The sequence below is a fragment of the Pleurodeles waltl genome, chromosome 12, assembly GCF_031143425.1.
Source record: "Pleurodeles waltl isolate 20211129_DDA chromosome 12, aPleWal1.hap1.20221129, whole genome shotgun sequence".
Lineage (NCBI taxonomy): Eukaryota > Metazoa > Chordata > Amphibia > Caudata > Salamandridae > Pleurodeles > Pleurodeles waltl.
The window spans coordinates 213,545,102-213,555,381 of record NC_090451.1 but is presented as its reverse complement, the minus strand read 5'-3'; the positions used below and the strand labels follow the sequence as shown (position 1 = coordinate 213,555,381).

The 10,280-nt window shown below is 44.3% G+C and overlaps 1 protein-coding gene across 1 annotated transcript in view; it reads left to right on the top strand.

Moving 5' to 3' along the window:
• The first annotated feature begins 3,249 nt into the window (after positions 1 to 3,249).
• The window catches only part of SPATA2L (spermatogenesis associated 2 like), a 94,231-nt gene continuing 87,200 nt past the window's right edge, over positions 3,250 to 10,280 (top strand). Inside the window, exon 1 of the mRNA XM_069218555.1 lies at positions 3,250 to 3,381. The gene's annotated coding sequence lies outside the window, so the exon portion shown is untranslated. The remainder of the gene's footprint in view (positions 3,382 to 10,280) is intronic.

Here is a 10,280-nt window from a genome sequence, read left to right as displayed (position 1 = left end):
GATTCTAATCAGATTCCTTGTTTCTGGAATCTCATTGCTGGGCTCTTTACCCTGGTCTTACTCTGCCCTCTGCCCTTTATCCAGTGATGGTTAGGTGTTCTGCTTTGTTACACTTGCATTATTACCATTACTGGAATATACAACCTGAGTGAGCAGTCCATTATTTCAGTATTTAAAAACTGCAGGTGTGCATAACATGCACAAGCCACTCACATCTGAAAGGATACGTCAGGAGCCAACTTTAGCAACGAAGGTAGGATAAACAATTGTCCCTTTGCATGCACTGGAATGAGAATGGGAGTCCTGGAATGTAGACTAGAAACAAAAGCCAGTGAGCATTTCCTCATCTCGGTTGTCACCATGTAGTGAACTAACCATAGCAATATCACCAGCAACAAAGTTGAAAACATGGAAAGACTACAAGAAGTATAGATTGAGACACCAAACAGTCTGTGTTATTATCACATGCAAGGTTGGAATTCTAGGATTTCAAACAATACTCAACATGGGGAGCGAAGACAATTGCAATGAGATAGATGTCCTTTAGATGCTCATTTCGGCCCCCAGATAAACCCAGATTATGACCATTACATCCTATGACAGTCACAACCAGGGGAAGGAGATATATTAGATAGCATCTATGCAAGGCTGAGAGTGCAGACTCCAACCTGCACCAATGATAATCAAAACAAAGAAACAAGAATCATTCAGGAATGCAAGTCAGTGTTACTAGGGCAACTTGCTCTGCACAAACCTCAAATTAGCCTAGGTTCAACACTAGGCTTGCGAAGGTCAGACAAGCTATCAAATGTTAGGGTATGGAAAACTGGGTCTACTCTTGCCTGCAAAGCCATGAAACAAACACCCACTGATGACACAAGTAAACCTAAATGTGAAGTCAACCGAATAAAGGTCCACTAATCAACCAAGACATGTGGCAAGATACAATGAATCATCATTACCAGCACGTTGGGCAGTGTGGCAGCTAATTCCACCACTACAACATCTACAATGCCATAAGGAAACACTGCTCCACCTGCATAAAACCAAATCAATTCACACACAAATGTACTGCAGCACAGAGACAGGAGAGCCAAAACAAAGCTATCCGACAAATAAAGTAAACAGTATTGAGTCAAAAGAGATGGGAATTACTACCACACCACTATGGGCAGTGCATTCTGCAGGGAGAAACAGAGGAAAAACAAATATTAATCATTTAATTTGTGGAATGCAACTCAAAACCAATGAGGCCTTAACACAAGAGTAAGATCATTGCACATGGGCTGCAATGGTCTCCTACTGGTATACCCTGGTGTACAGGAGCATCTGCCAACCTGATACAAGAAGACAACTCCACCTTATGCTATGCCCGACACTGAACAAACCACCATTAGAATATAAACATATGGAGGCACTGAGCTGCTGTCACTGGCAAACTGTGTCTGAAAATAAAACTGGGCATGGGCCTACACAACCAGTGCTTGATTCCTGTGGCCCAGGGACACTCATCAGCTGTCAAACAGCCAAAGAACTGAGTTTAGTACATTGGTGGAGGATCACACAGATAGTTTATATTTACATCAAAAGCACATGCAGATTGCACTGCTAATAAGCACTTCAAAAGTTTGAGGAGCACAATTTTTGGGCTGAGGTGTGAATAATGCTCCAGTCCTTGGCCACTATACATATAATGAGTCCTTTACACTCTCAAAGGACTAAAAGAATAGGTTTAGTCATGGGATTAGCCATCACGTGCCCCGGAATTACTGAAACTACATAAACAATTCCTTAAAGGGAACTATTACATGCCACTGGGCTGAAGTTACGGACGGTCTGTGTTAACAGCGAACAGGGAGTCACCTTAATATTTATGTTTATATCATGATGGCCTCACTGTGAGCTGCATGTCTATATTTTCACAGACGTCTCTATGATGTATCACTTTCATAGAGTTCAGTTACTTGCTGTGAATTTCATCTTTGTGGTGTATTTGTACTTACACCACATTGCAAGTAATACATCTGTGTGTTATTTGGGGTGGGTGACCTTGTCATGGTGAATGCTCAATGTCACTAAATTAACCTAAGCGCAACCCCCTCTAAACTTTGGCACAGAGCACACAGACTTAAATTAGGGCAAAGTGTAACGTACTTATGCAATACCATAACAGGAATAAAGGGAAAATTAAAAACAATAAAAATCCCACACCAAATTAGAAAGAATACAGTAAAATTTAATAAAAACAATGATTACCAAAATAACAAACATTCAATAAGGGGGGGCTGGAGACATAATTTTTTCAGTTTTAAATAGGAATAGCACCAAAAAGCACAAAGTGCCAGTGATAGTCAATGTTGCGGTAGACTGGGACCCAGGTGCAATCTGACACTAACCGTGATACAACAGGTTGGATACACCAGCCAGGTTTGTCCTGGTCAAACATTTTACCTTTTGATTTAGTCCTTCAAGTCCCACTCCACCTCAGCAGTACACTTCTAAGGCATCCGAGTACCTCAGGGCAGGCACTTCGAGATTAACAGGGTGTCAGGTAGAGGTTAACAGAAGGGTCCAGCTGACACTGGCCAGCTGGGCACGTGCAGGAAAAGGCCTACTGTAGCTTGTTGTATCCCTGCACCTTTAACAGGAGGTCAGCCTTATGGCCCTTGAAGGCCACTTCTTTTTCCTGGGTACAAGAGGAAACCGGTCCCGCCCTTCAGGGCTACTCTCCGGTCACAGACAGCAAGTCCAGTCCTCTTCTGATCTTCTCCAGGTCCAGGAGATGTTCTGAAGTGGGTGCTGGAGAGGCCACGTTTAGGAATCTGGCCCTCTATGTAGTGTGCAAAGCTAAGCACAATGTGCAGGGAGTCCAGGCAACCACACATTGGTTTACAGGAGTAAAAACTAGATCACCTTATGCTCTTATTTTTAAGGCAGCTTGGTCGAGCAGTTAGGCCAATCTTGGAGAAGTGCAAACCATTTGTTGTACTCACTGCATCAATCTTGCAACTCACACATAGGAATTGCCCGAGACTATTTTACAAAAAATACTTCAGATTTTTATGTAATTTTTAAGACCAGGATTATCCAAATTGGTTAAGTACTTTTTGAGATATGAATTTTTGAAGTTTAATAAAAATAGTCTTGTGTGTAATCACGCACAAGAGGAATCAATTGAAGGTCACCTTTAAAAATACATATAAAATCGTACAGTTGGTTTACCAAGTTCTTTTGCAGGTTGGTCGAGGTCGTCGTCTGGAACACCGTGCCAAATGGAGACGTTCCGGTGGCTCCTGGTTCTGGCGGGAGCAGTGATGAAAGGTCTCCGGAGCTGGTGCAGGGCCACTGCAGGGGACCACTTGCAAAAAAAGCACTGAACAGGTAATGTTAAAGATGGTTCCTTGGGATTCCCTTAGAGTGTCGAAGTCGCAAAGGGTGGGGGGACCTTTCAGTGCAGGGCAGTGGGCGGCCGGGTGCAGAACAAATCAGTGAGCCAGGAGCTGTGCACAAGGATGCCCTCAGAAGCAGGAAGTAAATTGGTTCAAGGGTCGTTTGCAGGACAACGGGGACACTCTGGTGGGAGGTCCAGGGTCTTCCTGCCGTCCCTCGGCTGGGGCTTCCTCCTGGTCCTTTTTCAGCCCCGGGCGGACTGGTTTTCCTGGTGTCCAACATTAGCTGACCATTACCCAGGGTATTGGTACAGTTTGACTACTGGAGGGCGCAGTGCAACCAAGCTTGGGTCACTTGCAGGGTTTGTCCTCACGGTCATCGGTGCGTTGTTTGGTCCAGCTGCGGCTTCTGGTTTAGGAGTTAGCGGCTGGTCAGTGGAATGACCGTCACTGGCTTGCTGGCTTTTTGCTGTTAAAAATTGGTACCTCCACTCTGGAGGGAGTTCTATGGCGATTTTCGGAGCCTTGAGGATCTCGGGTTCGTTAGTGTTTTTTCAGTTGTCCAGCAACTCCTTAATGGCGATTGTCTGATCCTGGGTGCAGCAGGCAGGGTTTGGCGCATTTTGTATTAAAATAGCTGCTCTGTTCACTCACTATGTCCCAGGTTTGGTAGGGCCACAGTGGAGGCATATTGCTCGTGCAACTATGACCACACATACAGTATGGTGCACCTTACCTTAGGGCTGGAAGGCCTGCCAGAGGGGTGTGTTATCCATAGTGTATGCAGTGTATGGTGAACTGGGAATACAGGCAGTGTGCCATGTCGATTATGTGTTTTAGGCTTGCACCAGAACAGCCAGCCTGCAAAGGCAGTGCTGGGTCCATCTGGAATCATGGCCGTACAGGATGGCACAATCAGTGGTGATGCCCTCAAGGGCTTACCCTTAGTACCCCATGTCCTGGGTACCTAAGTATCTTTTACTAGGGACTTATAGTGGGAGCTAAAGGTGTATCCAATTGTACCAATGCATCACAACAGTTTTAGGGAAAGAGCTTTGGCCCATGAAGCCTGGTTAGTAGGGGCATGGGCACTACACTTTCTAGGCTACATCACACATCAGGCAAAAAGTGGGGGCTAACCATGTCACAAAGAGGCCTTTTCTCAGACCACATTCACACCTGGCACTAGCTAGTGGGTAGGAATGACCCTTGGGCATACCCTACCCAATGAAGTAAAAGTTTGCAGACTAACTCCACACACTTTGAGCATTTTCAAGATGGGGAAAGTCTTTGGCCAGTTAACGTGGGCTCTGATGGCTGGATGTGTGTGTGGGGACTATGGGTATACATGTACCCTACCATATCTAATATTATAACCCAGTTTGAGGCAGTCACTGTTCCCACAATAAACCCAGGGACAGAAGTATGCTAGGACAAAAGCAGAAAACGTAAGCAGTCAGACAGAGGGTCCACAAGAATTATCTTGGCACCCTGCTCTCTCCCTTTTCAAGTGTGCCACAAGAATTATATGTAAAACACAGAGACAGATGGCTGGTAGCACAAAAGCAGAGGTCTTCAGTAACCAGACAGTGGATCCACGAAAACTGCTTGGCATCATGTTCTCTCTCCTTTCAAGTGTACCCTGAGTAATAGTGAATCTAGCAGACATATCAAGCAGGATTTGACACTCAAGCAGGACCTTTAATACTAATGTCAAAAGGGATGCCTACAGTCCCTGCTGTGCACATTTTGTGGGGTTCACTGGAGTTCTCTGCCCATTTAGGTCAGCCTTTTGTTTGCTAGGAGGGGACATTTCACACCTATACAAGGCTGAAACAAATGGCTGTGAAAAGCTGAATAGCAAATGCAAACTAGCCTCTAGGAACCTTAGGAAGGTAAAAGGTAAGTCTCCTCGCCTTAGAACACCACCATACAAGAAAAAGACTATAGGTGGTACATCCTTCTCCGTTCAAGCAGCCAAACTATGGAATTCATTACTCCCAACTATAGGAGCCACAGATAACTTTCTTGTCTTCAGGAAACTACTCAGGAGTTGGCTCTTTCCTTCATAACCACCATATTCAAACAACTATGGACTGCATATGCCTATGTTGACACATATTTTTTCTGATTATGTGTCTATTTCTAGTTATGTATAGTTCTTTAGAAAATATGTATTGCTACTATGTCATAACAATAAAATACACACACACTCTTTAAACCTGTTTGACTAAGTATATTTACCCATGGTTCTAATTATGCATCGTATGTACATATATGTGCGCATATGTGTGTGTATTCATGTGTGTATGTATGTGTGTGTGTGTGTATGTGTGTATGTATATATATATATATATATATATATATATATATATATATATATATGTTGTTCTGTGCCTGGCATGTTTGTGGGTCACTGCATGGCTCCTGGATGGGTTGTTATACTAGACATCTATGAACCCCTGCTATCATCTTATCACACTTATCTACCCATCATCATATGTCATGTCCCTATAAATCTATCCTCCATTCCCACTCTGACTCATCCCAAATCCATTCTACTACTTTCATCTCCTAAATAACTCTGCCTAAGCTCTTCCCTCCGCTTCCACATCTAACTCACCAAACCTCACTCTACTACCATGACCTCCCAAACAACCTTACTAAATTCCCCCTCATTTATCTCACCCTGCTACTATGATCTCTCTAACCCTTCCACAGACTCTTCCCTCCTCCATCCCCCTTTACTTATCCCAAGTCTTTGGGATGAGTAAATGAGGGATATACTCCCAATTAACACTTCTGGATTTCTTTCCTCCTCCACCCCTCCATTACTCCAGTCAATCTAACTAACAAACTCTCATATCCGCGGCTCAAATTAACTCGTAATAATACTAAAACTGTACTCATATTTCCCAATACTAATCCATCACTAATTCTTGTTGGGTTCCGGAGTAGCGTGCTACTCGCCAAAAAGCGCTTCAGCGCCTTGTCAGGGGTAGTAAGCGCTATATAAATACTATTACAATACAATACAATACAATTCCACATAAAAAGGTCAAACACTTACTCATCTCCCTACAGTATCACGCATGTTTGGGTTGCTGAGCTTCTGCACAATCCTGTTTTCAATCTGAATATCCTTGAAGTTGAGAACCACATCAGGAATAATGTAAAATGTTTTATTCAGTCACAACTGGCACAGCAGGATGATGTTCGCCACTTCAAAATGGTTCAAAGTTACTAAATCGTTCACCCAGTCAAAATATTAAATAGTTTCTATAGCACACAAAGCATCCACCGATCACCCTACACCTCAGAGCATAAGAACATAATCTGTGGTGTTCCCTAGGTTCTTTGCTCAACCCCACCCTCTTCAACACCTACATGACGCCTCTTGCAGACATTGTACGCAGCCACGGACTCAAAGTTTTCTCCCACGCCAACGACACTCAACTCACCCTATCACTCGCCACACACGCCACCCAGAAAGCCAACTTCCACAATGCCATGAACAACGTGGCTGTATAGACAAGACAGAGGTAATCGTTTTCTGAAACAACCCATCCCTCTGGGACGACACTTGGTGGCCCACTGCCACAGGACAGCCCCCTACACCAAAGAATCGCAACCTAGTCATCATCATCGACAGCAAACTCACCTTCAAGCAGCAGATAAACACAGTTGCTGCCTCCTGCTTCTTACTCCTCTGCATTCTACGCAAGATTTTCAGATGGATCCCCGTTGACCCTCAGAGAATGGTAGCCCAGGCCCTAATCACAAGCAGTCTTGACTACGGGAACACACACCGTTGGAACCACCAACCACCTCGTAAATCGCCTCCAGACTATACAGCACTCCACAGCAAGACTCATCATAGATTTTCCTAAACGCACCAGTATCACCCCACACTTCAGAACTCTACACTGGTTGCCAGTGCACAAGAGATGTCAATTCCAGGTCCTGACCCTCACCTTCAAAGCCCTCAACATTGGACCCAAATGCATCAACCACCAGCTGACTTTCCACCAACCAGCAAGAAAACTCAGATTGACATCCCTCACACTCGCACAGGTTCCACGCATCAACAGGAGTCGCTGCGGAGACCACCCCTCGTACCTCACCACCAAAGCTTGGAACAACCTTGCCCTCAACTTTCAAACCACTCACTCCATTCCAGATTTCAGGAAGAAGCCCAAGACCTGGCTTTTCGATGAGAGGTAGTCAGCACGCAGCATCAACCCCCAGAGCCCTCGGGGTGATAAGCTGCGCTATACAAATACGGATTGGATAGTCAAGAACATGATTGGATCCATGTCAGCCATGCATGTAGTATTTACAGAGGTATGAGGGGCTACCAGTAACCCTAGGACCTGTTTGAAGTAAACAGTATATAAAAAACAACTGGTTCTGAAGGGGGAAGTATACCTTAGACTTCCACAGTGGACGCTATACATTATTCCACATGTATCAAGTTTCAATTTTTTAACAAATTTATTGACATCAGATATTTCTCATCAAATATATATTAAGTTGGATTCAAGTAACATAGTAAAAAATAGGTGCTCTCAAAATTGTGTAGCAACACAGTGCAAGTGATTAGGTGAGAAAGTGCATAATGCTGTACAAAATATTTGGCAATCAGAGTGACAGGTCCCCAAAGAGAAATACACAAGTGTCCTCAATAGAGCAGGCATAGAATAAGCAGGCCATTCAGAAAGCAGGACAGAGGACCCCATAGTCCCTTGGAAAAGATTACAGCATGGTCCTTTGGAAATAAGGACAGAAGTAGTACATATGTCAGATCAGGATACAGGATTGTCAAGATTCCTGAAAATCAGAACGGTTGCAGTTGGCGCCCTCAGAGTTCAGGACAGAGGACTGCAGGAATATCAGGTCAGATGACAACAGGGTAATCAATGATCTAAACACATGGCAGCAAGGACAGTTCAGACATCCTCTATGTTCTATTTCCTGTATCACAGCCTTTGGAAACTGCACCAGAAAGTTAAAACAGCTTCCGAACACAATGATGACAGTCTCTAGTAGACTCCTCCTGAAAAACTATTGATGCAAAAAAACTATCAAATCTAGAGCAGCGCAGCACTGCAACCATTGACTCCAATGTCAGCAGGTACAGGGACTAATGTAATATTGTATATTTTCATATTATTAGTGTTATGTGGAATGTGTAGAATGCTCTTTATGCAGTAGTTCTGTGTTCCATGTTTATAAGCTAGTGGTATTGGAATGTTGGGAAGATCATGACTGGTGCTGAGCCGCTGAGGACCTGGGATGGAGGATGTCTTTGATAAAAGGATTTGGTTACTTAAACAATTGTGGGATTCATCATTACAGAAATTGGCTGCAAGTGTCATTGCAACCTCCGAAACTCAGGTTATTTTCTGTATTATACAGTCTATTGGCCTGATTACAACTTTGGCGGAGTGTGTTAATCCGTCCCAAATGTGATGGATATTCCACCCACTGTATTACGAGTTCCATAGGATATAATGGACTTGTAATACGGCTGGTGGTATATCAGTCATATTTGGGACGGATTAACACCCTCTGCCAAAGTTGTAATCAGGCCCTAAGTCTTGGCTACTTATCACAGCATTGGTTATATCAGAGGAAGCTTTAGTTTATAGGAAAATTATGGAACAACAAAGGCTATCACAGGTCAGAATCAGTATACTGATTCATCTCAAAGTAATCATTTTTCCTGGACACATTTCTGTTAAAGATTAAGGCGGTCATTCTGACCTTGGCGGCCCAGCGGGAATGAGGCCGCAACACAGGAGCCGGCTCCAAATGGAGCCGGCGGTGATGTGGCCGTGCGGCGGGTGCAGTTGCACCCGTCGCGCTTTTCACTGTCTGCCATGCAGACAGTGAAAAGCAGGCCGGGGCCCTGTTAGGGGGCCCCTGCACTGCCCATGCCACTGGCATGGGCAGTGCAGGGGCCCCCAGGGGCCCCAGGACACCCCTTACTGCCAGCCTCTTCCTGGCGGTGTAGCGCTGCCCTGGCGGATTATCACTGCCGGGGGGAAATCGGCGGGACACCGCCGGCCCCGGCGGTGCAACCGCGGCTTTACCGCCGCGGTCAGAATGGGAGATGAAGCACCTCCAGCCTGTTGGCGGTGCTTCCGTCATTCTTGCCCTGGCGGTCCAAGACCGCCAGGGTCAGAATGACCCCCTATATGAGGTAATAGTTACCTTATCGACCATTGTTGCTACTGCATTCTACGTGACGCACCTCACCATCTTTTGTCTTTGCATCTTTGGAAATCAGATTGTGTGTGGTCTTTGATGTAGTGCGAATCCTCCTTTGACACAAAGAGCCATTATGCAAGATCATGCAGTGCATTTATCTTTAAGAAACTTAGCGTCTATGTGCAGATCCGGTAATTCGCATTCTGGAGCAATTTGTGACAAAATAGTGGTGTATTCAAGCAATAAAAGCATACATGAAAGGCTGTGGGTTGAAGGTGATATACTAGTGTAAAGGAAATAATTATGTTAACAAAGAAAGCTGACCTATGAATGCTGAGTCAAAGCTACTTTCCTGCAAGATCAGCAAGAAAGTTATGGGTGTGTTGATAAGGTTTGCGCAGGGAACAATCGTGGAACTGATTAAGAGCCATGGAGACTTTGGTAGTTAAAATAAAGAAATTCATAAAGGAATTATTTCTAACTAAGGGAAATCGATTAATATAATATGTTACCGTTGTTGCTGGATACGACAAATGCCAAGTGAAGGCAGCTAAACGTTTAGAACATGGTATTACTGGTCATTTTGCAAGAGCAGAGAAACAGTTATCGGAGGGTGATGCTAGAGAGGAAATCAATTCAAAAACAGAATTACCAAAAACAAATGTGGTGTTAAATATC